The sequence below is a fragment of the Heteronotia binoei genome, unplaced genomic scaffold, assembly GCF_032191835.1.
Source record: "Heteronotia binoei isolate CCM8104 ecotype False Entrance Well unplaced genomic scaffold, APGP_CSIRO_Hbin_v1 ptg000753l, whole genome shotgun sequence".
Taxonomy (NCBI): Eukaryota; Metazoa; Chordata; class Lepidosauria; order Squamata; family Gekkonidae; genus Heteronotia; species Heteronotia binoei.
In genome coordinates, this window is record NW_026800083.1 from 133554 (window position 1) to 156666 (window position 23113).

Genomic DNA, 23113 nt, shown 5'->3' on the forward strand with positions numbered 1-23113 from the left:
TATACTTTGAACTTGCTGTTTATTTTGCGGTGTCTTCTGACATTTCTCTCTGTTCAAGTAACAGAAACTGTCTCTGATGAAGCTTCCCGTGGTCTGAAACCAACATGGATATCACTCCAAAGCCTTTTTAAATGTATCATGGTGATGGTCTCCACATTTATGTGCTCTGGCTGGTTTTTTAGCACATCACAGCAGATTCCGCTCTCCCCCTTCTGCGGTGGTATTCAGAAAGCACCTCATCCAACTGCTGAGCAGCTTTACAGGTAGCTGCCACATGGAATGCTTTGAAAAGTAGATTCTGTGGTGCCTGTGCATAGTGTACCAATTCTCTTCCCTACAAAGGTCTTTTGTTTGAAAATCAGTCGACTAGAGAATTACGTACATTTTTACTAGCAACTGCTTACCTAGTGAAAGAGCTTTGAATATCGATAGCCTGAATTGCTGTATACACAAATGCAAAGGAATTGATGTACTTGAACCACTGAAGCACACACCTTCCTGATAGTCCCACAGATTGTCTTTGGAGGTTGCTTTCTGTACTGTATAGTTCAGGCCTTGTATATATTACCATGCAACCCCCACCACCACCTTTCTGAAAAGAGTTAAAATACCACTGATATTAATTCCTTTCAAAGGAGTTCACAAGACCAGTTAGCACTGATAATAATTTGTGTGGTGCCCAGGACAATGCTTCCCTGACTGCAAACATAGCAGAATTTTTAAATAGAGAAACGGGGACCTTCCATAGTATGGGTAACAATTAATGTTATATATTGCAAATTGCAGCCAGTTAGGTTGTAGGCAAAACTAGCTTTTATTTGGGAGTAATCTTGCTAATATATTCAGCTACTGTATCAGATATCAAGTTCAGACTCTGGAAGTATATGTATAACCAGGGGTAGTTTTGTGGAAAAATAGGTGGTGGAGCTCATCCAAGGATTATTATGCAGCTGCACATACTATTCAATGGACAAGGAGGTGGAACTCTTAGAAAGGTTCAAGAGCTGCATTCCTGTGAGCTCCCACTGAATCTGAGGCCTGTGTATAACCTATAAATGTAGATACTTCCTTATTACTGATGGTATTTGGCCATAATGTATCTGTGTTTAATAACTGGACAAGAACTGTAAGGGGTTTTTGCCCTCTTCATAAGGCACATATTTTTCACACCATTGCAACATGTAATATAAATAAATACAAGAAATGAAAGTCTTAACTTTGGGTAACTTTATAGTTTATAGAGTACTCCAACCCTCTGAAAGTATCTTTGAGAGAGAGAGATTTGCAATCTGTCCCATTTTGTGTGGATGTATGTGTTAGTCCACAAAGTTTTAAAAATGCAGCAAAGTTTTAGTGGTTCTTACTCCACATAGACAATTGAAATTGTATTCCTCCAGGGTTCAAGGGTTCCGACAGACCCACTATTGCCCTTACCTACCCATGCACTCTTCCCCTCTTGTGAGTCTTCCTGCCACCTGTATTCCCAGCCACATGTACCTACCACCCAAATCTGGATAAGTAAAGGGACTCTGAGTCTTAAAAAGTCCTTTTACCAACTAAAATAAAAACAAGAACCCCAAGACTGTCTTACCTTTAGACGTCTTCTCTACTCCAGGGAAGTCTGGTAATGCTGAGAGAGAGCAGCAGCAGCTGAGGCCAAGGGCCAGCACAGCACAATCTCTCTCTCACACCAACACAGGAGCAATGGAATGGAGTCCAGCCAGGCAGACTCCTTAAAAAGGTTCTCTGGCCCTACAGAGAGCAGTTTCAAAAAATAGCACTGCTCTGTGATTGGCCAGACAACAGTGCTTACTTGGATACCCAAGTAAGCAAAAGATCAAAAGAACAACAATGTTGCTGATGGCTGGGGGATCAGCTACACAAAAGCCTTGCAAAGCATGCATTTGCAATGCATTTTGCAAATGCATGCTTTGGATTGGCTGCTGGGGCTCCTCTTCCCCCTCCCCCCCTCCCTGATCCCAGGGAGGCTATGGGAGAGGCGGGAAAAGGCTAACAAAGGCGGGAAAGGAGGCAAGCAGCTCCCCTGAGGCTGCAGAAGCCCCTTTCCCACCTTTTCCATTGACTTCCGTATACTTCCGAATATATATACGGAAGTATACGGGGAGCCATACTTGGCTCCCGCATAATGGGCCCCAATTGGAATCGGCTGTATGCGATTCTGTATACAGGCTGAACTGAATGCACACCCCTAGTCTGAAGTACAACCCACACACAGGTTTACCACTTAGTAAGAATTTGCAATGATTTTACAATGGTCTATTCCAAAGGTCTACTTTTGTTTTCTAGAGTGAAAAGTTTTTTTTTAAGAGAAGGAAATGTTGACAGAAAAGTCCCATGTACTTTAAGAGTGAAAATCCTATGCTTTAATTTTGAAAGAAAACTGGACATGACTCGCATTTGTGCTGTCTGCTCTCCCATATTACTTGCTTTCTGTCTTATTGATGGTGTGATGCAAAATATTTAATTTATTCTCTTCAAAACAACTAGAAAGGAATGTGGATCACCAATTACTGTGGACTGTGTGATTGCTGATGGAATGCCCCCCCTCCTCAAAAAAAATCTCCTTGGAGGACTGCCAGTCATATTTGGCTTGTGTGCTCTCCATACTTGGAAGAAAATATGTCACATACTAACTGAACAAATTCAACAGAACCATTTCATTGTCTCACAAATATCTAAAAGTCACTTGGACCACACAGGGTTTCTTGTGTGGGGCCACAGGACCAGATGACTTTTGAGGTGCAGCGCAAGAACTATAATTTCAAAACAGTAATTTTATTTCATGTATAGATGACAGCAAGCAGGACAACAGCATTTCTACCATCCTTAGAACTGGGGAAACTGTAACCTGGAGACCAGTTGTAATTCCAGCCACTTGCTAGTAGTTAGAAACCCTAAAAAACCAAGCAAATCCATAACACTGCAAAAGCCTGGGAACCAGTTTCACAGGTTTCACAGCCCATAGTTTGGAAATGCTTCCCTACTGTGTATATGTACAAAAGCCTTAACTATTGCAATGGCTGGAATATGTGCCACAAGGAGGAAAAATGCATTGCATGTTTTTTGGAGTACAAAGTGTATAACTGGATCATGGGGGAGTAAAACCTAATGGATTGGTTAAATACAGTTTTTATAGGTCAATTTGTAGTCATTAGCTTTACGAATGATACTTTATAAAACCACTTTATTGTTTAATTCTCCTGCATAGTATTCTCTCTTGTAGATGAGCAGGGCCAGCCCTTCAACTAGGCATATTAGGCATTTGCCTAGGGCACCGGACTGGGGGGTACTGAATTGGGTGTTCCTACCCTCCTGGTGCCCTAGGCAAATGCCTGGGTTTATGTGCCGGTCAGCTGGCTTCACTTCGCTTCCCTTCTGATTTTCAGAAGAGAAGTGAAGTGAAGCTACCCAGCTGTTGTATGCCTGCTGACTTTGCTCCAAGGCGAGCGAAGCTAGCCAGCACTCAACTGCTGGCTTCTGGAATCAGAAGGGAGGCAAAGGAAGCCAGTCAGTGCAAAGTCAGCCACCCGGGTCCCCTCCCTGCCCTTCTTCACTGTGAGCCCCCTCCCAGGGGGGAAGGGTGCAGGCAGCAGGATGTGGCATCATAGGGCAGTGCTGCAAAGGAGGGTGGCAGGGGTGGTGGGCTTGCCTAGGGCACCGCACATCTTAGGGCTGGCCCTATCTGTGAAGTTTTCCTTTTTTTGGTTCCATTGGATAACTGCTTCTCCCCATCACTACCTTGTTTGTTTGTATAGTATATAGCTGTGGAAATGGTCAAATAAATACCATTCAAGGTAGTTTTTGAATGGTTGGCAGAGAATCAAGATATTTTGTTCATTTAGGACACAATGGTATTTCCCATAGAAGCGCATGCTGAAAATATGCTCTTTAGGATGCTTCCCTTGAGTCATGAAGATGCATTGCACTTTAATGGAGGAAATGGTGTATGGATGTATTCTAGCAGAAAGTACTGTGTGTTTCACACTTGTTTCTTGGCCTTTGGTCAGTTGCTTCATACATTTTACAGGACTTAAGTTAAAGATTTAGTGTGTTGCTGTGAGGACACCATAGCAAAAAAGGTAGATACACATATCTTTGTCACATGTACCCCATGAAAACATGCTGATGAGACCAGCAGTTAATCATAGGTCTCCAGTACCTGCTTTTATGATGTACACACAATGAAATTAGTACATGAACCTATTGTGCATGTTATGTGTACTAGTTAAAACTGTATTGTGTACCTGTGAAGGATCTTCTGTCTATGGGAAAGGAAAGGTTTGGAGGTACCCAACCCACTCTGCAGGCTGCACTTTAGTGGATGGCAACACAAAACCTTCTCCTCCTCCGCTGAGAGTTTCCATTGTCAAAACACTCAGTCGTTTGTTGCCAGGATCAAGAATCAGCTCCCTGAGCAGTGGGACCTGAGTCATTTGGTGTCACATGGGAAGGACAGGAGGCAGGGAAACAGCAAGACAAATATGGGGGGAGGGGAAGCTAGGTAGTGCTGCCTTCCTTTTCTATTTTGCTAGTAAGTGATGATAGAGTTGATATGGGTGAGTGGACAGACATAGGTATTTCACAGGTCTCAATCACTGCTTTGCATGCTAGTAAATAAAAGAAGGAATAGGGTGACCCAACCTTCTGTTGTGTCCCACTCCTTGGGTCTTTTCTTGTTTGTTCAGCCTCATGCCTTTGCATGTGCACTTCATTCTCCATTCACATTGTGCCCAAAACTTTTAATAATGTGGCTATAGTACTGTGTACAATTCTGGTCACCATACTTCAAAAAAGATATTATAGCATTGCAAAAAGTCCTGAAAAGGGCAGCTAGAATGATCAAAGGGTTGGAACACATTTATTTATTTATCTATTGTATTTATATCCCGCCCTCCCCACCGAAGCAGGCTTAGGGTGGCTAATAGCATTGTAATATCAACAATAAAACAGTAAAAACAATCACAATAATATCAATTAAATATCAATTAAATTTAACAGTTTATCATTTAAAATTATTAGTACAATTTTAAACCAACAGTTTTAAAACAACAGTTTTGGTGCTAAGTTCCATGCCATACATTCAGTGGTGTTGGGCACCTTTGTACTCTGGTTAAAGGCCATTCGGAATAATGTTGTTTTGCAGGCCTTGCAGAACTGGGTAAGGTCCTGCAAGGTTCTAACATCATCTGGGAGTTGGTTCCACCAGTGGGGGGCCACAATAGAGAAGACTCTTTCTCTAGTAGCCTTCAATCTCTCCTCCCTCGGCCCGGGGATTACTAATAGGTTTTGTGATCCAGATCTAAGTACCCTCTGGGGAATATATGGGGGGAGACGGTCCTTAAGGTAGGCAGGTCCTCGGTCATATAGGGCTTTAAAGGTAATAACCAGCGCCTTGTAGCGAATCCGGAATTCTATTGGCAGCCAGTGCAGTCTCCTCAGCCCCGGCTGTATATGGTCCCGCATAGGGAGACCAAATAGCAGCCTGGCTGCCGCATTCTGCACCAGCTGCAGCTTCCGGATTCGGAACATGGGCAGCCCCATGTAGAGGGCATTACAGTAGGCTAGTCTCGAGGTGACCATTGCATGAATCACTGTTGCTAAGCCACCATGCTCTAGGAAGGGAGCCGTCATGCCCACCTAAGATGAAAGAAGGCGGATATCGCAGTGGCTGTTATCTGAGCCTCCATAGCCAATGTGGGCTCCAGTAGCACCCCCAAGCTCTTGACTTTGGGCACCGATATCAGTGGCGCCTCATCAAAGACTGGTAAAGGGATTTCCCTTCCCAGGCCACCGCAGCTCAGACAAAGGACTTCTGTCTTCGTTGGATTCAGCTTCAGACGACTCAACCTGAGCCACCCTGCCACAGCTTGTAGTGCCAGGGCCAGATTTTCTGGGGCGGAGGCAGGCCATCCATCCATCAGCAGATAGAGCTGGGTGTCATCAGTGTACTGATGGCAACCCAGTCCAAATCTCCGGACAATCTGGGCAAGGGGGCGCATATAGATATTAAACAGCATCGGGGAAAGCACCACCCCCTGAGGCACCCCACAATTAAGTGGATGCCTCTGGGACGATCGTCCCCCAATCACCACCCTTTGTCCCTGACCACAGAGGAAAGAGGAAAGCCATTGCAAGGCCAACCCCGGAATCCCCGTGTCGGCGAGGCGGTAAACCAGCAGCCGGTGGTTGACCATGTTGAACGCTGCTGACAGGTACAACAACAGTACTGCTGACCCGCCTCCAGTTGTCGCTGGAGATCATCTATTAAGGCGACCAGCACTGTCTCCGTTCCATGGCCCGGGCGAAAGCCGGACTGTTGTGGGTCTAGGACGGAAGCATCCTCCAGAAAACTCTGCAACTGTAATGCTACTGCCCTCTTGATAATTTTACCCAAAAAGGGTAAATTCAAGACCGGCCGATAGTGTGCCAATTCGGCCAGATCTAGTGTTGATTTTTTCAAGAGGGGATGGACTATCGCCTCTTTGAGAGGCTCTGGGAAAAGCCCATCCGAGAGGGACCTATTCACAATATCCCATACAGGATATTGGAGCTCCATCCGGCATGCTTTAATCAGCCAGGATGGGCAAGGGTCCAAATCGCATGTTGTTGGGTGTACACAGTTGCGAGGATTCTGTCAACTTCCTTCAAGCTGAGTTTTGTAAAACTGTCTAGAGCTGATCCCGAAAACAGGCACGGAGCCTCGAGTTCACTTACTGTTTCAATTGTGGCAGGGAGGTCATGGCGGAGCAACGAGACTTTATCCGCGAAAAATGTTGCAAAGGCCTCACAGCCTATCTCCAATTCCCTATGATTTGGTCTGCCTTGTGGCAGAGTTGTAAGAGCCCGAATAATACTAAATAATTGTGCCGGGCATGAATTCGCGGATGCAATCTTGGCCGCAAAGTAAACTTTCTTTGTGGCTTTGACTGCCATCTCATAGGTTCTCATATACTCTCTTTAAGATGTTCTGGTTGCTTCGTCATGAATCCGCCGCCATTGCCTCTCCAGTCATCTGAGCCATATGGTTAAAACACTTGGGGCTCTTTAGCTTGGAGAGACGTAGACTGAGGAGTGACATGATAGAGTTTTACAAGATTATGCATGGGATAGAGAAGGTAGAGAAAGAAGCACTTTTCTCCCTTTCTCACAATACAAGAACTCACGGACATTCAATGAAATTGCTGAGCAGTCGGGTTAGAACTGATAAAAGAAAGTACTTCTTCACCCAAAGGGTGATTAACACATAGAATTCACTGCCACAGGAGGTGGTGGTAGCTACAAACATAGCCAGCTTCAAGAAGGGATTGGATGAATATATGGAGCAGTGGTCTATCAGTGGCTGTTAGCCACAGTGTACTGATGGAACTCTCTGGGCGTTTTCCCACAGAGCTTACCTCGGAGCAACGTCCCTCTTCACCGCGCAGCGTCTGTGCAGATTTCCCACCAACTGCTCCGCATAACCAGGAAGAGCTGCGGCTTTTGCGTCACTAACATAAACTGTTTTTTAGCGGTTTACATCTGCGACGCAAAAGGTCCGGCACTTCCTGGTTATGCGGAGCAGTTGGTGGGAAATCCACGCAGATGCTGCGCGGTGAAGAGGGACGTCGCTCCGAGGTAAGCTCTGTGGGAAAACGCCCTCTGTCTGGGGCAGTGTTACTCTGTATTCTTGGTGCTTGGTGGGGGACAGCGGGAGGGCTTCTAATGTCCTAGCCCCACTGATGGACCTCTTGATGACACCTGGTGTGTGTGTGTGTGTGTTTTGGCCACTGTGTGACAGAGTGTTGAACTGAATGGGCCATTGGCCTGATCCAACATGGCTTCTCTTATGTTCTTAAAGTCATGAAGATGTTCTTAGCAGCCAGTAATAAATACCAAGTTCTCTGATCTTCCTACTGCAAAGGTATTCAGTGAACAGGAAAGGCAGACTTGTTCTGTGCACTTGTCTCTTGTACTTCCTGCCTCAGTTCTCTTTTCAGTTCTCTTTTCTGCTTTGTCCATAGTTGGGTTGCATTTCAGTGATTATGCTAATACAGGTTGTTCCAGGAGGGAGAAGGGTGTGGTAAGGCATAGTGCTTACAACTAGTCTAGTCCATTCCTGTCTTTATTTCCCTGACCTTTTAGCCTGAATGTCTTACTTACCTGTCTGCACCTTGTTGATTTAAAAAAAAAAAAAACAGCCTCCATTGCAGATTTGTACAAGAAAGGTACATCCCCACACATTTTAAGAGCGCTTGTGGTGTGTGTTTAAAAAAAAAATCCATAACCACAGAGGAAGAGATGTTTTGAGACTGAAAACATCAAGGATACATCCTAAGTGCCACCCCTGCCCAAAGCTGCAGGAATATGCAGCAAGATCTGCTGCAGTGGTCGGTTCTTCAGTAGGCGCTAGAGTTTGCTACATTAAATAAGGATATAGGCAGCCCGATGCAAGCCTTTATTAAGAACATTTTTGTTATGCAAGCACACAGATGCTCAGACTTGCAGTGGCCCAACCTAGTGACTTATGCAAAACGAGCAGCACTCTCCACTGCTGGCCGCAACGGTCCAAGCCTTCTAGCTCCAGCGCCTAACCCCCCCCCCCGCCCCAGCCCAGCCCCCTTATCAAAGTCTGCAGAAAGTATATAGATGCAGATGATTTCCCATCCTGACCCCGGGAATCGGCCTGGGTTGGAGATTATGCGAGAGGAGGCAAACGATGCCAGAAATGGGGAACTTTGCCGGTTGTACAACAGCCTCCTCAACTCGTTTGGGCGAAGAGGGGGAATGGGAGAGCGCCAGCACGGGTGCGCTTTAAAGGTTGGAGGGAAGGCGGGCAGGTAGCCCAAACAGCAGCCAAGACCTCAACGAGCATGAAGGGGCGCTGAAGGAAGCCGAAAATCCTTGCTCAAAGGGGATCTGTAGGGCTAGGAAATGGGGCGAAAAGGGCTGCCAGTTAGTAACTAGCCGACTGCGAATTGGATCTTTTCTCTTTCCGTTTCATTGCTTAACAGGAAGCGCTTGAAGGTTTGGCTAAAATGACTGAGTGACTGCTTGGATTCGCCTGTTTTGGTTTTTTTTTTTTTTTGGTCCGCGGCCCCGTTTGTGTCCCCCCGGAACTGCAGCCTCGGCGCACAGCAGGAAGAGGAGCGCGGTTTGATCAGGTACGGAAGGTGGGGGGGGGGGGGGAGAGGTTGAGTGCAAGATTGATGAGTGGCCCCTTCGTCCTTAGGTGAATGAAATAGCTTTAGCCTCCCATCCATCCTCCCACCCCCGTTTTGTTGCCTGCCTCCATCCTGGCAACGCCAGCAGCTGGCTCACTGCGCGCCTGGCGCAAATGCGCAGTTGGCAAGCCGGGCTTGGAGGGGCGGGAGAAGGGGGCGGGAGAAGCGAGCGGCGATGGGAAACGGCACGTTGTTTTCCTTGAGCAGGGCTTCGCAGTGAGCATGCTTCCCCGCGACCGGCTTATTCCAGCCTGCGAGCGCCGGCTGTCGCTTCTGGCCCTTTGTTCGTCCGTGCCGGCACCCGAGGGATTTGATCACGACCCGGGGAGCCTCGCACACAATGGTGGTGGCAGCGGCGGCCAGGAAGCAGAAAGCAAGCCGGGAGCATCAGGGCACGCCGGCCTCGGCCAGGAGCTGCTGCTGGAAGAGGAGGAGGGGAAGCAACGCTGAACTGAAGACGCGACTTTGAACGGCAGCAGGCACAACTCCGGGATCGCCCGGTCGTCTCTTGTAGATTAAAAAAAGGAAGAGAGAAAGAAGGCCTGGGAGAGGCTTCGTGGCCTCTTCCCTGTCAAAGCAGTAAGTTTTCCCTGGGTGCACCGAAGCAAAAAAAAAGGGGGGGGGGCTAATTGTGTTAGGTTTTTAATGGGTTTCTGGAGATGAGTAAGGGATGTCAAAGGTTTTCGGTGCAAAGTTATTCTGGTTCAGCCGTCGAAGGTGGGTGGCCTGTCTTTTTGATGTGCTCCCCCCCCCCCCCGTAGTTTATTCAGATTTGCATCCTGTTCTCTCAGAGCTTCGAACTCCGAGCTGTGATGAGTGGCGACATATCTGAAAACTGCATGTAAGAGTGTAATATGAACGAAAGCTGCCGCTGTTGTGGGTGTACATATGAGTAAAATACTCCTCCCCTTTAAAGATCCTAGCTCCAGAGATTGTTGCCACTGACTGCTGCAGGTCAATGTCATTGTGCCCTGATGTCCCTGCATCGATCAATACTGCTACGTTTCAGTGTTCCCTCCATTTGCTGCCTCTTGCAAGTTGTCTAGCCATCTGGCAAGCTTGCAAGAGGCTGGCAAGATGTGGTTGAAGTTGGTGTAGGTAAGCAAAGGCTGAAAAGGGGGGGGGGGTGTTGGTGAAGAAGAGTGGAGCCACTCTTGCCTTGAAATACCTACTGAAGAAAGCACCCTTTGGCGGTGGCAGGGAGGGGGGGGAAGTGCATTTCTGTCCAGGTGCAATGTTCTCTGCTGTTTTTGTGAACATTGTGGTTTGGTGGGTTCCTTTAATAATTTTTCTTGTGTTTGTAAAGAGCACTCTTATTGTTGGAAATGTAGGAGTGTGTGAGTAGAATGAGTGAATAGACATTATTTCCCCCACATAGAACAATTATGGTGTACATCAAACAAGGATTAGAGAAGAAAGAAAGCAGTCTGGTTGTGTTTAGTAACAGCCGATAAAGTGCTGCCTTTGGGACAGATAGCTGAGTTGTCTTCTGTATAATAAAGACTTCTTGGTCAGCACTACTGTTTATGGGACTGGGTGCCCTGTCTGTGCATAGGGCTTGACCCAAGTAAAATTGCAGCCACACCTGACTTACCCCTTCTCTCCTGAATAACTACATGAGAGTCCATTCCTGCATTAGCTTTCCGCATCATAATTTTGCTTATGTTACATGTACATTTCATTGTTGTTATATCTTAATAACCTCCCCCCCCTTTCCTGATATTCTTGTTGGGTGTTAGTTTTCCCTTTGCAGCAAGTAATGATGTAATACTTCTCATTTGAAACTTCATTGCAGAGTTACTCCAATGGATGTATAGTGAAGTAACTCTGCACATGGTTGATAATGGGAAAACTTACTGTGTGGTTTCTTTAGGGTGGTCAAGGTTACTGTTGAATCCTGCAATAGTACCTAACATCCATTTTTCCATTGCGGAATGTAATGGTGGTTGGTTGCTGAAGGTAAAAACAAAAAGTTTAGGAATTTCTCATCCAAATGTCAGACTGTGCAGTGATAAAACTGATAGCATTTTTTGCAATCCAGTTTGATGGGCTATAGCTGAAATCAACAGGTCTTCTGGCATTTCTGGCAGTGTGACTTTCCAGGGTTGCCAGCTTTACAAAACAAACGAAAGCAAGGCTCCTATGCCTTTTAGATGAGTATCTGACACACGGGAAAATAGCAGGTAATGTTTCAGTGTGTTCGACGAAGTGTGCTTGCACACAGAAGCTTTGCACTCAAACTTTGTTCTGTTGCTTTTCTCATTGTTTCATTTTCATGTCAGGGAAGGTTTCACTGCCCAGTTTGCAAAAATTCAGCCAACTTGTTAAAAGCACAAGGCGCCCAGTCCCTCCTTTTTTGAGGAATCCATTACAATACTGTCCATTCTTGCTGCACTGCCAGAACTTCTTGAAGTTGGCGTTCTTGATGGTGGGCAAAGGTGTGAGGCATTCAGCTTTGCTGAAAATGACTCAATACTTGTTTTATTGTGTACATCTTTGTAAAAATCCTTTAAATACCCAAGGCTTCAGGAGTTTATGTGCGCAGGAGAGCACACATACCCTCTAATTTAAGAATATAGTTAAGGAGTGCAAAGAATTTCCAGCAAAATATGTGCTCTGCTTGAGTGTGCAGGGAGCCTGAAGAGAACAAAACATCTTAGTTTCAGTGTTTGGGTTGCTCATTTGCCAGTACTGAAAATATAAAGGCATGTGTTGCATTTTTAGTAATGAATTTTTAACTACTAATCTTAAAAAGTACTTACTCTGCCCTTTGAAGATTTCTGAAGAACCATGAGGCTCATAGGCACTTGAGTTGCCAAGCCTTTTTCTGAATGCCAAATGAAACTTAATGGGAGGCAGATCTATGTATTTAAGAAAGTAAAGGGCCCAATCAGGAAAGAGTTAACTTCTTTTTCAGCCTGAAGGCAGAGCCAAGAGGGACTCACTTCTCTCTGTGCTGCTGAAATGATTGAGCAGGAAACGAAAGGAAAGGTCCCCTGTGCAAGCACCAGTCGTTTCTGACTCTGGGGTGATGTTGCTTTCACAACGTTTTCATGGCAGACTTTTTATGGGGTGGTTTGCCATTGCCTTCCCTCTCATCTACACTTTCCCTCCAGCAAGCTGGGTACTCATTTTACCGACCTCGGAAGGATAGAAGGCTGAGTCAACCTGGAGCCGGCTACCTGAAAACCCAGCTTCTGCCGGAGATCGAACTCAGGTCGTAAGCAGAGCTTAGGACCGCCAGTACTGCAGCTTTAATGCTCTCCCCCACGGGGCTCTTTGATTGAGCAGGTCAGTAGTTAAAAGAGGCCAGTTCTAGCCAAAGGACATAAGCAGGGCTTTTTTTTTCCTGGGGGAACACAGTGGATCAGAGTTCTGGAACGTCTTTGTGGAAACAAAATTCTCAGAAAGTGTTTAAAAGTTCATGGGAGCACACATGTTTCCCCTTCATTTCCCTCTTGAGAGTTCCAGCACCTCTTTTTGCAGGAAGAAAAGCCCTGGACATAAGCATAAAGTTGCAAATGTTGGCAAGGGGAGAGGCGCACCTCTCCCCTTTTCCTCCTCCCTCTCTTCCAGCTCCTCGAGTTTCTGTTTGAGGCCTTGATGCCAAGGGTGAAAGCGTGTGTGCACATACACACAGAACTGTAGTCACAAGAGCAGCTTCTGCTCTCCCTTTCCATCCTAATGCATTATAAAGGTTCAGCTCTGCATAGTACTTGACTGTGGGTAAGGTATCATGGAAATTGTCAATTTCTTGCAGTCAGCATGTTAAGGCACTGGTGGTGGAAAATAGCATCAAGTTGTAACCAGCTTAAGGATTACCTTGTAGGGTTTTCAAAACAAGAGACGTTCTGAGGTAGTTTGCCATCACCTGCCTCTGCATTGGATTTGCTTGATGGTCTCCTATCCAAATACCAACCAGGGTTGACCCTTCTTAGCTTCTGAGATCGGATGAGATTGGACTAGCCTGGGCTATCCAAATCAGAACAGGAAAGGCACTGTTGGTGGAAGGTTCTGTCAAGTCACAGCTGGCTTATGTTGATCCTGTGGGGTTTTCAAGGCAAGAGACATTCAAAGGTAGTTTGCCATTGCCTGCCTCTGTGTCATGACCCTGGTATTCCTTTGAGGTCTCCCATCCAAATACTAGCCAGGGCTGAGCCTGCTTAGCTTCCAAGATCTGACAAGATTGGGCTAACTTGGGCTATTCAGTTCAGCACTAGAAAGGCACTACGCAACCCTATTTTGCCAGGAGGTTTCCTGATCTAGGATGTTTGCCCTTGTTTTTCAAGATGAATGAGCTCTCCCTTTGAGCTTATTTATTTCATCCTTCTGAGAAAGCTCATATAGAAGGTGCTACTTTTAGTAGCAAAAGTGTCTGTCAAGACAGTGGAAACCACATAGTGCTACACTCAGATTCCTTGCTTATTCTCAAAATTAATTGTTCTCTTGAACTTCTGCCCAGACTTTACCATCTTGACATGTGTAGGGTTCCTAACATTTATGTGGACATTGCCACGGAGATTTGACTGTCAGATGCATTGTTTATGTTTCATAAGCTGAGCTCTCAGGTTTTCTGGATGTATCAGCAGCAGCTGGATCTGGTAGCATGTCAGTGTAGTGTATCAAATTCAAAGTTTCCTTGGAGGATATCTATTATGGACTGACTGAGGAGTTAAAATGGCCCAGGGGTAAGCCCAGCTATATGTCCCCTCACTGAACTGGAGGAACCAACTAGTGAGCTTACAGTAACCATTGTTGGTGCTGAATGGTCCAAGCCAAATAGCCCCTGCAACACTGACAGCAGTTGATTGTTTGGCTTTGGTTTGGCTGTCAGTGGTCTTTGGAACTTCCCTCATAAGCTACATTGTCATCCTACCTCTCAGTTGTCTACTTCTGTTCAACATCACCAAATAGTTGCATGGACCTAAGCAGAGACTTTCTTTAGCAAGTCCTGAAAGACATCATTTTTCAGATTTTGACTAGCCTTTATGATCCTGTAGGCACCTTTGGAATTCTGACACAGGGTAGTGGGCACAACTACAAAATGGCTGTCAGGAAGGCCACACACAGAGAGTAGTAGTCCAAGTAAAGGGGAAAACTTTAAAGATACTGTGGGAATAAGAAGTGATAGACAATAAAACCAATGCTGCAGTGGCTGTTGCCATTGAAACAATGTTATTTGAATGTGCACAATCTGATCTCCAGTAACCAGTCAGAAGCCACTCTGGGCAAAAACCTCACTTTGCCTCATCCAGTTTCTGAAAAATTTTGGTGGGTGTTAAGAAAGGTGTTGGGCGCCATGGTGCCCACAAGCACTATGTTGAAGATCCCTGTTATAGGCACTATTCTAGGGCAGCCCATTCATGTCTGATCTCTTTTCACTTGTAAAAAAGGTAAAGATAGTCCCCTGTGCAAGCACCATACCTTTCCAACTCTGGGGTGACGTCACATCCCAACATTTTCATGGCAGACTTTTTTAACATGGTGGTTTGCCATTGCCTTCCCCATTTCTCACTTGTATAAGAAAGCAAAATTGAAGCAGCTGTGTGACTTCATTGTTCAACAGGTAAACCATGCAGTCCCAATCGTTTGTTTCTGTATTATGATTCACAGTGGATGTGTGGTGTTTACATATCTCTGAACAGACCGTTGAACAAATCTCTTGTTGAGTCTGCTCTGCTATTTGCTTTGTTGTTATGAGTTTTTACTGTTTTCTTTCCTCTGCTAGTTGGCTGCTCCAATATTAGAAGACGTATGCCTGACAGAGAGAGGGATCAACTTAGATTTGATCTCTCCTCCTGCCTAGGCAAGCAGTTGACCCAGAGGTCCTCACCCTTATTAAGCTGAGGGCAGTCTTTGAATTTAGAGAAGAGGTAGTGGCTGCAGTCATAAAATGACTCTCACAGGTGGGGAAAGACAGTCACAAAATGGCTGACATAGCAGATGGAAGGTCTACAAGATGGTGTGAGATTCCAGGACACCTGCCCTCCTATGACAAAAGCAGCTGCTTCTAGTAGATTCTCTCTGAAGATGGGGAGGCAGTGCCTCTTGAGCTGTTCAAAACAATCTCTTGCAACAAGGAGATGGAGAAAAAAACCCAGGATTGGTTCTTTACTTTGGAGAACAGATGCTGTTTGGCTTCAGTTTTCAAAAAAGGGGATAGTTTGTACCCTGAATGCCTACAGAGAGACATTTCTAAACCCAGAATTGTAAGAAAGCTTGTGTCTGTTGTCAAAAACAAATGACAGTGACACCCCCTGAAGCACTCTGTCTTATTTCCCTATTCCATTTGAGACCCTTTTGATTGTATTCCCAATACTCAAGAAGCAAGAGGGTGCTGGGAAGCACATCAATGAGTCTGCAGGCACCCATGATACCTTATTGGGAATTACTGAAAATCCATTCCTGCATGATCCATTGGTCTTACTGTGAAATTTCTGTTTACCTCATCACATTAAAAAGAAGAATGTTACATTTTTATCTGACTGCAGTCAGATGTGCATTTATATCTGACATAGCCATGGATGCCTGTTATATTTAAAGTGCACGTCCAGACAGCAACATCTGGGAATGGTCTGTGAGTTGTGGGCAAACTGCTCTGCCCTGACTCAGTTCTGGACTAATTTGACAGCTCAAATAAGGTCCTTAAACACTTGATGATGGGCCATGAACAGATTTTCCCTGTCTGATTGATTGCTCCAACATCATCAAGCCATCGCAACTCCCTTCCCCGTCAATCCTGGTTCAGTGCCATTTTAAGAAATTTTAGCAATACATGCATAACTGCATAATCGGTGAAAGGTGGTGGGTGCCTCAAGCACTGCAAGAGACACATTCCAAGCAACCGCAAACACTTTTTTCAAGTTTTTTTTTTTAGGTTGAGATTTGTGAGTAACACAATCATTGTTTAGTTCATGCTCCTAGAAAATAGTCCCTATGTGGGCGAGCCAATCAGTAGCATTATGCACATGTGCAAAGGCTGGGCTGTCTGATCGGTCAGTGATGGCACAGGAACTCAGCAAGGTGGATTATGGTCAGGATGTCTGATTGGGCAACTGTGTTTCAAGTAAGGGCGAACAAAAACAGGAGTGCCTCACTAAGGGGTTAAATGGTGTGTCTCACCATGGCACTGGAGAATTAACTGGTGGATTATGAATATTTAGCCTCCCCCTCGATCTATCGCTAAGCTGAAGACCCAGGAAAGTCATTTTTCTCCTTCAAGGGCACCCCCACCCCATTTTTTTCCTGATAAAGAAAATGGAAAAAGTTTGGAGCAATGAGGGAAAAAATGCATCTCCTATGAGATATTGTCTCTTTTAGACTAAGGTTTGCTTCTTCAGGCAAGATTTTTCACTCTCAAAATGTGTCATGAAAAAGCCTGATGACTTTCAGTTTTCCTGGGGGGGTGGGATCAGGAAATTTTTGGGGAGTACTAAGAAAAAAACTCCTAAAATGTTTTCTTCATTTTGTGTGAGGAAACACCTTGTCTGACAGTCTCATTCCATATGTTCAGCATTAATAAGAATCAATTTTCCCCAATGGAAAGTTTGAGATATTTTTGGAAGATGCTGGGGGGGAGGCACTTAATACTGTAGACATATACAACATTTTCAAGAATATTTTTGGTTAAATATAAATAATTTTGGTAACAATTAATATTTCATAATTTATTTCAGAGTAATATATTTTTAAAGAGTTCAGTATTTTCAGTGGTTTAGAGTTTAGTTTAATATTCAAACATGCTGGCAGCAGTTCAGTATTTCAGGGGTTTAGAGTTTAGTTTAATATTCAAACATGCTGGCAGCAGTTTGTGCTGCCCTCTAAATTGTGTTAGCGTAAGCTAGCTCACAGATTTTTGTCTTAGTTCAGGAAGGATGACCCCAGAGCATACTTATTTATGCAGTAGCTCACAACTTTAATGCCAGTAGTTCACAAAGTAAAATTTTTGCTCACAAGACTCTGCAGCTTAGAGGGAACATTGGCTGGTAGTCCTGCCTGATATGTTTTATGAGAGTCTCAATCTACAACAATATATTTTTGTTCACTATAGAATTTGTTTTCTACTTCCAACTTTTATTTTTTTTTCTCTACCTCTGAGATGGCAAAAATTAAAGATATACATGCTGTGCTACCATATGGCGCAGCAGTTTTGCAACTCATTTTCAAGTGTTTGGGTATACTTTTAATTTTTCTTATTAAAAATGAGGGCATTTATACTTTTAATTCTGTAAATATTCCAAAGCAGTACAATTTTGTATGCTCCCTAAACTATAAATTATGCATTTTATGTTCACTCAGTAAAAGAAGGAAAATGAAAATGCAAGTTTTCCCCAAAATTTCACGTTTTTTCCCTGGAAAAAAATTCCCCTGTGACATCAACATTTCCAGAAATTTTACTTTTTTGTTCCCAAGTGCTTTTCTACCAGCCATGCACACTTCCAGTAGCAGGGAGTCTGCAGCAAGATAAGCTGTAGGTAAGAAGAGGATCCTGCTTTTAAGGATGAACATCCATCCCGCTGTTCTTATGTGACTGGGGCACATCTGCTTTTAAACATTCTGGTGTCATATTGTCATATTTAGTTTGTGTTTAAGGGTAAGTTAGTTATTACTTTATTTCCACATGCACCCTGACATGACTGGCCCCAGAGTGACTTGCCACATGGCCAGCTATAGCTTAAGTAAGTGACATCCTATCAAAACCTGAGCTGAGCTGAGAGTCCACTCTTTGGGCTATGCTGTCTTGTCAGCATGATGATATGACTTGTCAACATGACTACACAGAGATGTTTTTTCAGGAGCTGGGTAAAAAAAACACGTGTACTTGGCCATCCCTAAATATGGTGGGGTGGTTGTGAACTATGAGGGCTATACCCAGGAGTTCAACTGAGTTGAAATCATGTCCACATTTTTTTTCTGGTGATTCTGAATGGCAATTGAGGTACATGACTGGCTTGCTGTGGGTCACCATCTGCAGACTCTTAATGAGCTTTTCATGCACTTTAGGTAGTTACATGGACAGATTGTAATAGCCTAATTCTGAATTTAATGTAGTGTATCTTAGGGACAAACTGTTTTTAAGTGGTGCTGCCTCTCCTAAGCCCTGGGAACATGCCAGGGCTGAAATAAATCAGGTGATGTGAAGGTTTCAAATTAATGACTTTATGATTACAATCTTTATTTGTTGGCTTGGCCTTTTAATGAGATTCTTTGAAACGAAAGAGAGTTATGATAATCCTAAATGAACACTACCTATAATGCTAGGTTACGGGTTTGGGTGTTCTCATCTTTATATTCATACATTTTAAAAGGCAACTGGAAGAAAAAATGAAGAGTGGTTGTTCTTTCTTTTTTGTTAAACGCTGGAAGTCATATGAGTCAGTGGAGTTAAGCTGCAGAAAAGTAGATCTTTGGGGAAGATAGTTCTTCAGCCTCCTTTCAGTATTTCATCTCAGTGACTTGTTTCATTTCCCCCAGACTTCCAAGAATTTGAAAAATACTGCCTTTTGTTCATACAACTTGCAGTGATCCACTGTTTCATTTGGAGCCTCCGGAGATCAATTACACAGCATTTGTTTATCTTAAGTTCTCTGCTATTGTATGTTTTGCACGATAAGTCCTATTCTTTAAGGAATATTTTGTCTGTGTAGATAACAAGGTGCTGCTCTTGATTGTAACCAGGAACTTTGTGCCTTTACTGTTTCATGTCTTCTATATGAAACCATGTAGATAGGGGGAAGTTTGCCTGGTGGGAAGCAAATAAATATTTTTTCGTAAGTTACACTGTGTCTGGCAGAGAAGTTGTAGCATTCTAAGGGGCTTCAGGGGCTTGTGAAGAAGCACCGTTCACTCAAATGTGGTGTCCACTTTTTGCATTCAGTTGGAGCTTCTTTTTAAAGAGAAACCCTGATGGAGGAAAGGGGTTAGAAGTACTTTGTTGAACATTACAGGAAGAACCTATGAATCTTCCTGGGTCAGAGGCCTGTTTCCTTGTGTGAGAGAGAGCCTATGCTCCTCTGGCCACAGCAATACTAGTGAGTCTCTTTCTTAATGCAGTACTGTTTTTAAGAGTTCATTAACCTAGTGGCCAGGCTGGAGCAAGGAGGTTTGCTTTTATTAACAGCCTGATCAAATCAGTTAGTCCTAAGGGAAATCAACCCTGACTGTTTCCTGGAAGGTCAGATGCTGAAGCTGAAGCTCAAATACTTTGGCAACCAAATGAGAAGGGAGCACTCACTGGAGAAGACCCTGATGTTGGGAAAGATCGAAGGCAAAAGAAGAAGGGGCCAGCAAAAGATGAGATGGCTGGACAGCATTACTGATATAACTTACATGAATTTGAGCAGACTTCGGAGGATGATAGAAGACAGGAGGGCCTGGTGTGACTTGGTCCATGGGGTCACAAAGAGTCAGACTTGACTGTGCGACTGAACAACAAAAAAACCTTTTTCATTCTTGTCTTGGGCTAGTCTTCACATCTGCTTCTGAGGGACTGAACTTTTCACAGTCTTTCTTATTCCACCTCTGTATTGTATTCCACCTCTTATTCCAGTCACTGTATTGCTTCAGATTCACTCCAGTATCACCCCCTGAGGGAGGTCCCCCTCAACTATCCCTGATGGAGCAGCCTGTGGTGAATATTTTCTGTCCAGTCAGGAATGACTTTTCCTTTGCTCCTGGAATGGTCTGAACCTACCATATTAGCATCTTCCTTTACAGTTTGCTTCTTCTTCTGCCTTTGCTTCCAGCCTCACTTACCTCTTACCTCTTGACTCTTACCCTACTCCCAAATTGTCTTTTAAGCTGCCTGAGTAGCCTTTAAACTAGTCTTCCAAACTGGTTGGTGCTCACAAGAAGGTGCCCTTGCTGGTGACCACTGTGGGCCTGTTCTAACCCACCCTTATCTCTGCTGCTGACTTGCTACTCCTTCTTCTTGTACTCCTTTTATTTTATCTTCTTTTATGTCCACACTCCATTATCACCGTGCCCCAACTCAGGGCACCTTAAGGTGCACCAACCCCCCATCTCAGTATGACTGTCCACTGGCTTGCAACATTTCTTCAAGAACATCAAAAGACTCTTTGCATCAAATGGAGATTTCTGAATTGGGGTGGTTGTAGGTGGGAATGGTCTGAGTGCTGCTGGCAGGGTAAAAAGGCATGCATGCTTGGTCTTTTGGACTTTTTCAGAACTGTAAGTGGAAAAGTAATAATTTAATAAAAGATGTATAGTGGGGAATAAGCTGATTCCTGGCAAGGTGGGCAGAAGCCATTGAAAGGTGCAACTGTGCATTTTTAGCCCAGTTATTGAAATCATTAGCCTAAATTTCTGAGGTTGAGGGGTGGTTGCTTTGGGGATCTCTCTTTTAATCAGCTTTAAGGGTATAGCATAGCAGAGGTAAGGAGTACCAAAGTACTACAGTCTAGCTTGACCTGGGAAAAGGTTTTTTATTTTTTGCTAGAGGTGACTCCATGCATGTTTGTTACGAATCTTTATGTCCATAATTTCCAGTTCCTTTGCTTGAGGAAATGAAAGTCTTGTTAGGCTTAATTTAATTTCTGCCACCACCACCCCAAGCAGTTTGCAATGACAGTGAAATGACAATAAATTCCAAAATAATGCCTTAGAAGTGATAAAAATAAAACAACAGTAGAACAAGATAAGCGTTATCCTTCTTAGAAACCTGGAAAACAGAACCATTTTAATTTGCCATCTGCATAGTTCTGTAATTTGGGTGCCATCATAGAAGAAGTTCTCTCCAGTCACTGCTGCCCTAGTATAAATGGCCAGGTTCATATGAGAGAAGATGGTCTTTCAAATATACCGTACTTGTCTCAAGCTGTTCAGGATTTTATAGTGCAAAACAAGCTGTGTAAATCATATTCAGAAACAAATTAGGATCCAAAATATCTTCAGTCTGGTGGGTTAAATGTCTGGCCATTGTATTCTAAACCAATTTACTCTTTTCCCCTCTGGTCTTCAAAGGCCTTTGCATGTCTAATACATTGTGGTAGTTCAATGTAGATGATATCAGCACATGAACAAATGGCAAGATTGATATTCCTGGTTAGGGCTGAAGTTTGTGTATGAGCTCAAGATGATGGAAACAATCAGAGTTGCTATCTTAAGACAGACCTGTGTCTAATAGCACCCCTAAACTGTGAGCATGGTTCTTAAATGTATATATAGCCCTATATATAACAGAATGCACAAACTATATCGCTTCTAGATTGAGATTCAGTCCATTAACAGGTTTAGAACATTCACACACACCCATGGATCAGAGGGGAAAGAGAAATAAATTCCAGATCTGCAGACAACCTAATCCACTAGTTTCATTTAGATGTTAAACAGTAAAGATGTGCAGAAAAGCCAACAACAGTACTTTTGGGGTTCAAGGATACTGAACCCGAAAACTGTTGGTATTTCCTGATATTTCCATATCCCAACACTAGTATGGTATTTGGATTCGGGAAGTATTCAGGAAACCTGATGGCTGCATTATACCCTATGAGGACCATTATAGTCCTTTGGAGTTCACTTGCCATGGAGTTGTGCAGCTTGGTGAAGGCGTTTAAAGGGACTGCAATCCCTTTAAATGCCCATTGTCTATCCAGTGGTCCTGAAAATCCCAGATATTTTTAGGGCTTGGCCATTTTGGATAGATGAATAATATCCAAAATCTATATCTGCCTGAATCAGTAACCCCCAAATACCAATAAGGTATTTTTCAGCTTGGATTTAGCCATACACATGTCCCTAATAAATAGCAAGGGGGAAATGTGTGTTCCTGTTGTACTCCATAATGTGTCATGGAGTAAAGGAAAAGTTTTCCAGTACCTCTTCCTGGAACCTATCTGCTTGGTAGGAATGGAACAATCTGACCCATGGTGTCTCCATTTTCTATGCCAGGCAAATGTTCCAGGAGGATACCATGACTGATAGAAAACTACTGAGATGTCTAAGAGTTCCAAGAGTATTACTCTTCCCCATGTGTTTTGTTCGAAGAAAAGTCTCTACATTGTGGTGCAAAAAAAATCATTTACTTTGGAAAATAATTTTGTTGTTTTTAAAATGTTCTTGCATTAAGGATTGTGATATTGATCAGAATATGGATCAGAATCCAACATCACTCCTTACAGATCACTCCATAGTATTCTCCCAGTTTTTTTTAATTTGTTCATGATTTTAGAATTTGCATTATCCAGAGCAGTCATCTGATATAAATGCTCTTCATGAGATCTGTACTGGTATAAAAGCACAGGTAAATAACACAAAACTTTCAGATGTCCCACAAATATAGAAGTTACAATCTAAAGAGCCATCTTGAGATATTTCAACATAACATATATATTTTAATCTGGGCCATAGTATTTTTTTTTCTATCCAGAGCCTCATATTAAGTCTTCATAGGAACAAATGAACAAGTTGTTTTCATAGTTTAGTTTTCATTTCCTCCCCTGTATTCTGTCTTTTCCCCTACACTTTCAACATGTTCCTTGACAGGAAATTTCATAATATGTGAAGCAAAGCTAGGAGATGGAACACATTACTGGGTCATTTATGCAAGTTTATTGATGTAACAGCAGTATCTTTGCTGTGTTTTCTCATGGTCTGGCCGTCCTTTGAATGGTGCTGCTTATGTAATGCCTGTCCGAGTCTTTTATATTGATGGTGCATTTTATTCCATTCACCTAAAATCACATATGAGGATGACTGCTAAGTTGTAACTAGCAAAAACTACTCCCATGATCTTTTGAGTCTCTTTTTAAAAAGAACATAAAGAAAAAGAGGTGAGAATGAGTTCAACAACAAGGTCCTCTTTGAATCTGGCAGTAAATCTTCAAGACCTTGTTCATCAGTTCCATTTTTTTCTGACCCTGTCTAGTAATAAC

At 43.6% G+C, this 23113-nt stretch overlaps 1 protein-coding gene across 4 annotated transcripts in view; it reads left to right on the top strand.

Moving 5' to 3' along the window:
- The window catches only part of LOC132590784 (volume-regulated anion channel subunit LRRC8D), a 97581-nt gene that overhangs the window by 33645 nt on the left and 40823 nt on the right, over positions 1-23113 (top strand). Inside the window, exons 1-2 of one of the 4 annotated variants that reach the window (XM_060263706.1) lie at positions 3985-4100; positions 9012-9161. The exons of 1 other annotated variant lie outside the window; for it this stretch is intronic. The gene's annotated coding sequence lies outside the window, so the exon portion shown is untranslated. Of the gene's footprint in view, positions 1-3984; positions 4101-9011; positions 9162-9664; positions 9801-23113 lie in introns of those variants that run through there. 2 more of the 4 variants (XM_060263707.1, XM_060263705.1) reach the window with 2 other exon arrangements.